The 7,924-nt window shown below is 25.3% G+C and overlaps 1 non-coding gene across 1 annotated transcript; it reads left to right on the plus strand.

Moving 5' to 3' along the window:
- Positions 1 to 645: 645 nt before the first annotated feature.
- On the plus strand, positions 646 to 718 carry TRNAA-UGC (transfer RNA alanine (anticodon UGC)). Its single transcript has one exon. It is a non-coding gene; the product is annotated as a tRNA-Ala (tRNA).
- The last annotated feature ends 7,206 nt before the right edge of the window (positions 719 to 7,924 follow it).

Genomic DNA, 7,924 nt, shown 5'->3' on the forward strand with positions numbered 1-7,924 from the left:
CAAAAATATACAGACAACAAACATGACTTCTTCAAAGATTTTTAATTATAAATTAAAAAAATAAGTCATATTTAACAATGACAACCATTATCATCGTCTCCAGAAATACATAAGTACACCGGAATAAACCATATTTAACAAGGATTTTATTATAAGTCGTATTTTATTTTGAAAAAAATTATTTATATTTTTAAAATTTATTTCAAAATAAAATACGACGTATAATTAAAAAAATTCTTGTTAAATATAATTTATTCCGGTGTTTTCTATGTATTTCTGGAGACGATGATAATGGTTGTCATAAATATGCCTTATTTTTTTAATTTATAATTAAAAAATCTTTGAAGAAGTCATACTTGTTGTCAGTGTATTTTTGTGTACTTTTATATACTGTTTGTAGATCTATATACTATTTGAAGATGATAATAATAGATTAAAAACGTAGAATTTAAAATATTTGAAGGAATTCGTCGGGGTGTGACAAACTTAAAAAATTGTATTTGAAGAATTAAAGTTAAAAAAATGGTGTTCGGAGAAATATGGATTTTTTGTATTTTATTTCTGAATGATGTTAACTAAAGTGTCAATATACATGTCTAAATTAAACCTTTTCACTACACCATAACATGCTTTATGTGTTCATCTGGGGATGTAGCTCAAATGGTAGAGCGCTCGCTTTGCATGCGAGAGGCACGGGGTTCGATCCCCCGCATCTCCACTTTTATTATATGTTCGAAAATGGAATCATCTCATTCCTAATTTTAGAGGAAAAAAAAACTTATTATTTTTTCTAATAGTAAATTTACCTTTTTAAAATAAAACAAATTAATTAAACTTTTTTCATTTATATTTTACGTCATTTTCTAAAGAAACGTGTCTAACTTAAACTAAATATGATACAACACCTATTTGTGATAGGAGCGAAAAAGCAAGCATCTTTTTCTCAAATCACTATATGCTATAAATTAAATGGACCCCTAATTATTATTATTGATCATACTAACTGTGGACTTGTTAACTTGCGCTGCTATCCCATGTTCGGGAACGATGCTATTAACAGAATTATAGTTTTCAATTATTATTCTCAGGACCACAAAGAATTTTGGTGTCTCTTCGTACATAAATAAAAAATTAATAATTTTAATAGTACATAAGATTTTATTCTGATAAACCCTACAACAATAATTATACACCACGAGATCTTTCTAAGTTCGCATAATAATATGGGTCATGTATGTTATTATTATATTTATATATATAGTAATATCATATATATCGCTCCTTACATTGATTTCCTGCCCCAACACCAATAATTTCGTTCACAAACAATAATAATAATAATGATCATATAAAAGTTTCTATGATAGATTTTGATAACTCAGAAAAATCTCAAAGCACTACTCATCATTTATATTTAGATTATATGAATAATCGTTTTCTTAAAAAGCTAAGGTAGCAAAGGGCAATTAAAACGGTACATAAGGACCACAATCCTAGCAATATATATGGTCCTCAAATATAGCACATGCATCTGATTGAAGACTAATTAAATTAAATACATATAAATACTTGGTATAACAAGCCAAAAGATTAATTAATAATTAAAATATATCAAGTAAAGAAAATGTAACCGAATATATATTGATATTTTGTTTTTGAAAATAAATAACATAAACGAATAAAAGATTAAATGTAAATTATGAAACAAAGGTATGTGAACAAAAAAAGTATGAGTCAATTACTTTAAATTTTTTATGAGAAAAAATGTTAATAATGATTGAAGTTAATGACACTACGGATACACTTTGTGCTAAATAATGTGTGCGGCGACTTATAGTAAGAAATTAAAGCAAACAACAAGCTAAGTGAGGGGTAAAGAAAATGATAAGTATGTAGGACTAATTAATAAAGGTTTATTATGCTTTGCTCTCAATTACTTTATTGTTCTTAATTTGTATGATATAATATTTAAGTTATAAATTATATAAATTGGATACAGATGGTTCATTTTCATGGCATTGTTATATAAATATGTTAAATAAGCTTTTATTATATATAGGTAAGATTTATTTTTTAAATCATAGCTTTATGATCTAATTTAGCTGCGCTTGTGAGTTTTAATTGATTTTTTTTTTTACGGTATCTTTTAGTCCGGCAAGCCAAGAACTCGCGGTACTGAGTTCTATTTAAGGATTTGTTGTTGACCAATGAGTTTTAATTGACTTTAACTTATTAAAAAATTAAAATACACTTATATTATCAATAAATCAATCTCAATTCTAATAAGTAGTTGGGTAATTAGCCAATAAATAATAACTCAAATGACATAGTCTCTCCATACTCAATTTAGAGGTTGCGAATTCGAATCCTCTATCTTTAGTTTAAAAAGAAAAGTAGTTGGGTAACTATATATGTTAATTTGTTCTCGATTCACCCATTTTGAATTCATGTATACAAGTATTATTTATGAAGCTAAACTTATTATTTTAGATAACTATACGAATCCATTTAAATTAATTGAGGAATTAATTTATTTGTCTACTTAAATAAATATTAAAAATTTGAATTTTATTTTATATATATAATAATTTAATTAATATTACTTTTTTTAAATAGAATTTTAATATACCACAAATTAATTTTTATCTTATTGAATACGATTGAAAAATACGGTAAGAAAAAAAATACTAAATACATATACCACATATCAATACCCTAATTTCAAGCCGATAAACTTCTGAACCAACAAATTACTTCTAAACCAACAATAATTTGTCGGTTTTAATGTCCGGCAACTTATTTTGTCTATCTGACCCTTACTTAAAAGGATTAATGAGATAACTATATATTACAGCAACCCAATTTTATTATCTTAGTTATTTTATTTGTAAGACAAAATGTATTTACTTAATCAAGACACGTATATCTTTGGTGAATGGTGAGGGATCATGGCATAAGTGGCGTTCACATGGGTCCACAAAATCCTCTAATCATAAGTTTGGTGAATGCTGATATATATACTATGCCATCTCGTGCTCATCCATTATCCAATATGGTATCTCATATCATATTATATTATATTATTATTCTTATAAAGTTCTCTGGGTGCAAAATAAGAAAGGGTGCCATTTCTCTTTCTCTTTCTCTTTTCTAAATCATAATTGGTATCAGCAAGTCCAAAAGTGGCGTTAATATAGGTAGTATAAATGCATGATGACACGATAACTTGTAGTTAATTATGTCCAAAAGGCAAAAGCTAAGTTAAAAGCTTAATTTAGATTTTTTTTTTAAAGATAGGGACATTCGAATCTATGATTTTTAAGTGAGTATGGAAATATTATATCATTTGAATTATAATTTATTAATAAAAATTTAATTTAGATTAATTAATAAAAAATTAATCAATATATTTTAATACTATATAAAATTATTATTAATAAAAGTTTTAAATTTTTTATTTTAATATTAAAATAAAATCCTAAACACTACAAATTTTAAATTTTTAATAATAATAAATTGAGTAAAGTATTAAATTAGTTTTCTACGTTTGGGTGGAATTCTATTTTGATATTTAAAATTTAGAGAGTCTTATTTAAATCTAAAAAAGTTTTATTTGGCTTTAATATAATCTCACTGTGAGGTCAAAGTTAAATAATTAATGGAATGTCCTACATGACAGCAGTACAAAAACAAGGTCAATAATTTGGAGAACAAGTACAAGTTTTAGAGGTACAAAATCAACTGTGATGTATCAATACATTTATTTATTATTCTTTTTACAATTTAAATGAAATATTTTCTAAAAAACTAAAGAAAATGATAAATAAATGTATTAGTATATTTACGGTTGACTTTGTACCTCTGGAATTTGTATTTGTTTTCTAAATTATTGACTTTATTCTTATTGTGCTGTCATGTATGACATTTTGTTAATTATGTAACTTTGACTTTACGGTGAAACTATATTGAAGTTAAATAAAAAATTTTTGAATTCAAATATGATACTTTAAATCTTAAAGACTAAAATAGAATTACGTCTAAACATAGAGGATAAATTTAGTACTTTATCCATAACAAATATATTAAAAACTTAAATTTTATATATTTTCTATAAAACATTTTTCAATTAATAACTTTAATATATGTGTTGGCTAAACTTTTAATTAAAAGGGATGTCACAACAACTTTTTTGTCTAATCAATAATCATATGCGCATGTGTGTATAAGCCTATAAGGTGGAATCATGGGTGAGATTAGGCGTGGGCATAAATAGCCCATCTATCGCAATATTAATAATTAATAATTATAATAATTATTAAGAGTTTGATGGAAGAGGGTCCCAAGTTTTTTAAAATGGTTGGAGTGTGAGGTGACTTGTCTCCTGGCAAAACTTGCCATTGGGGACCATGTGGCTTCTTTTATGGCTAAACCCTAATGTGGTTCTTGCTCATCCTTTGACTTTATCTTTAGATTTTAATTTTATAATTGTAGGTTAAGTTTTGATTGAGATATATATGGATAGATGTTGTTTCGTTACAATAATGCAACTGGCTAAAGGTTTTAAGATCTTAAAGATTAACATGATTTGTGCACGCTTGTAGTGAGCTTTTTCATCACTTCTATTATATTGTCCATAATCAAATATATATATATATATATATATATATATATATATATATATATATATATAAATGTTTCAAAATAGTTAATTAGTAATGAATTCTCTCATTTTTTCTCAAATTGATATTATAAAATGTTATATAATAAAAGATCACATTTGACAAGATTACTTGAGATAAAAAAAATAAATAAATTAAAAGAAGTTTACAAGTAGAATTTAATTTTTATATACTAATAATATAAAAATAGTTTTATATGGTTATTTAATTGTATATTATTATATTAATAAAAATAATTAATTTTAAAATTGTTTATTTGAAAAATTATTTAAATTTATAAATTTAATTGAATAATTGTATAAATTTTTTGCCATCATAAATGTAATATACCACATATTTTATGAGGCAATTCACCTAAATAAAATAAATAAATCAAATATTTATCCAAATACAATAATTGAAAAGTGACTATTTAGTTGTCCTATTTTTTATTCTATGTAAATCATAGAATCTCTTCCGGTTTTTACAAAAATATGTAAACTTTAGTATCTCTTCCACAGTTTATGAAAAAAAAATGTGTGCTAATACCCCTTCCATGATTTACAAAGAAAAAATTGTGTGCATAAAACGTGGTATTTCTTCCACAATTTACAAAGAAAAAAATGTGAGCACAAACTGTGGTATCCCTTCCACAGTTTATGAAGACCTATATATATACATAATCCGCGAAACCGAACGACGGATTATATTGTTGAGTGTTAGAGTTGTTGGAGGTGAGAGCATTTGGGAGAGAATCCGGAGGCATCGAGACTCTGGCGTGGTGGGGTCATGGAAAACCAAGATCGCATGTACGGATTAAACGGCGTTACTCACGTGACTGACAATATCAACTAAGATGTTAGTTTTTTATATGCTAAAATTTCATTAATAAGGAGTTTTTTTTTTTGTTAATTTATGTGTTAAAATGTTATGTGTGCTTTGTGTAATTTGTAAATAATTTATAGTGTAGTGATTTGTACGTTAAATTTTTATTAATATCGAATTAATTTTTTCGATAATGAACCAATTTTTTCGTTAATGAATCATATTTTTTTTTAAATTTGATGTGTGTCGAATTAATTTTTTCGTCAATGAATCATATATTTTTAAAATTTGATTAATGTCAAAATAATTTTTTCTTCCACATGTTACAGCGGTGTATTTATAGTGTTAGGAGAGAATTCACCCACTTGCTCCCAAATACTTCAAGCTTCTGCCATATGCTGTTCTTTAGATCTTATAACGTATTTGATATACTGATAAATACACTTAAGGGTTCTATGTCAATGAATTTCACACCGTATCTCTTGTTTCTATAAATTTTTTCAGAACAATGCATTAGTATTAAAAAATTCTCTTCCTCACTTATCATTATAAAAATGATACTCTTCTATACAATTGATTTCTCCGAGTATATATAAAGTTTTTAATCCTCATAAATTGTGGAAGGAATAAAATGTATGCATGCTTATTATTCATAAACTATGGAAGGAGTGTCACTGTTTATATATTTTCTACATTTTTCAAAAGTGATACCACGGTTTATATATTTTTGTAAAAAGTGAAAGAAATTTCACAATTTACATAAAATAAAAATAAAATAAATAAGTAATCTGTTTTTAATTGTTACATTTGAGTAAATATTTAGTCCATTTATTTTATTTAGGTGAATTGTCTTATTTTATTTTATTTTATTATTAATTTTTATTTATTTATATATATATATTTTTTTACCTTGATACGGTGAGGACAACATGATGATTATGGCAATGTGCAAGGTCATATAAATAATTATATAAAGGCATAAGAAGAACATCATTACACATTGTAAAAACTAGAAACTGTCATAATGGCCTAGTTACCTATTTAAATTTTTTCTAAGTAAAATAATCAATTAATGATACACATAAATTAGATTACCATATTTCAAAATAATTCTGGTAAGGAGTATAAATAAGGCTAATGTTAAATTTGATAATTAAAAAAAAGAATTTAAATTAAATCTTTTAAAATAAAAAATTAATAAAATACTAAAGTGAGAGACTAATTACTATTAATTTTATAACTTCTACAAAATATATAGGTAAGTTATGTGGTGACCATGTTTTGTGGTGGTTAATATGTTAAGACTAACTATAGTTGACTGGCCAATAAAATTAAGGACTTGTTTGGATGAGCTTCTAAGAAAATATCTTTTTTTGAGTTATTTTTTCTTAGTAAAAGATCTTATGAAAAAGTAAAAGTAATTTTATGTTTGGGTATTTTATGCAAAAAGATTTTTTTTATCTATCAATTATGTTTGGATATAAAAAATATTTTTTTTGTTTATTTAGTACATGAAAAACATCTTTTTTTTAAAGAAAAAAGATCTTTTAAAAAAAATGTAAATTACAGCTTTTCAAAAAAAATATTTTTTTGTTTAAAATTTTTACTTTTACTTTTAAAAATTTATCAAATACTCTAAAAGATAAAAAAAAATTTTCATTAAAAAATATCTTTTTTTATCATAATAATAATGACCAAACAAGCACTAAGATATATGGATGAAAAAGTTAGTTATTGTATGATTAATTTCAAAAAAAACATGGTAAGTGAAGGAATATTACCACAATGACAGAATGGTAATTACAGGTCCTAGACCAGTTTTTGATGGATTGGGCCTCGAATGAAATGGACAATAAAACCATGAAATTATAATGGTATATTCCAAAAAATGTGTCAAAAGTGAAAGGAAATAGTAATTGGACCCAGTGAATTAAATAGTTAGAACTGGTTAAAAGAAAAAAGGGATGATGCAAAATAAAGTAGCCAGCATTATATCCAGTATGAAATTTTGGGGAAGTCACGGTGCTGTTGGAGCTTAGGTAGTGTTTGTTTTGAGGTAATGAGACAGAAACTGAGAGACTGAGACTTAGTATTGTGTTTATTAGTTCAGAGACTGGTATTAAAATTTTTGTCTCTGTCTCTAAAATTTAAGTATTTCAGTACCTCCAAAAAGTAGGAACACAGGGGACTGAAATTTTTAGAGATGGAGACTGAAATTTTAATAACATTTTATACCTAAAATACTTTCATTTCAATTAATTAATTTCAATTTTACCCTTTATGCAAATTAAATAAGAGTTTCATTCTTGTTTCAATTACTGTCTCCCATTTTACACCAAACAGAATACTGAGATTTATTTCAATCCCTGTCTTTCCGTCTTTGTCTCTCAGTATCAGTCTTTCCGTCTCTGTCTCTCCACCAAACGCTACCTTAGGGTCAT

This window comes from Arachis stenosperma, chromosome 6, assembly GCF_014773155.1.
Source record: "Arachis stenosperma cultivar V10309 chromosome 6, arast.V10309.gnm1.PFL2, whole genome shotgun sequence".
Lineage (NCBI taxonomy): Eukaryota > Viridiplantae > Streptophyta > Magnoliopsida > Fabales > Fabaceae > Arachis > Arachis stenosperma.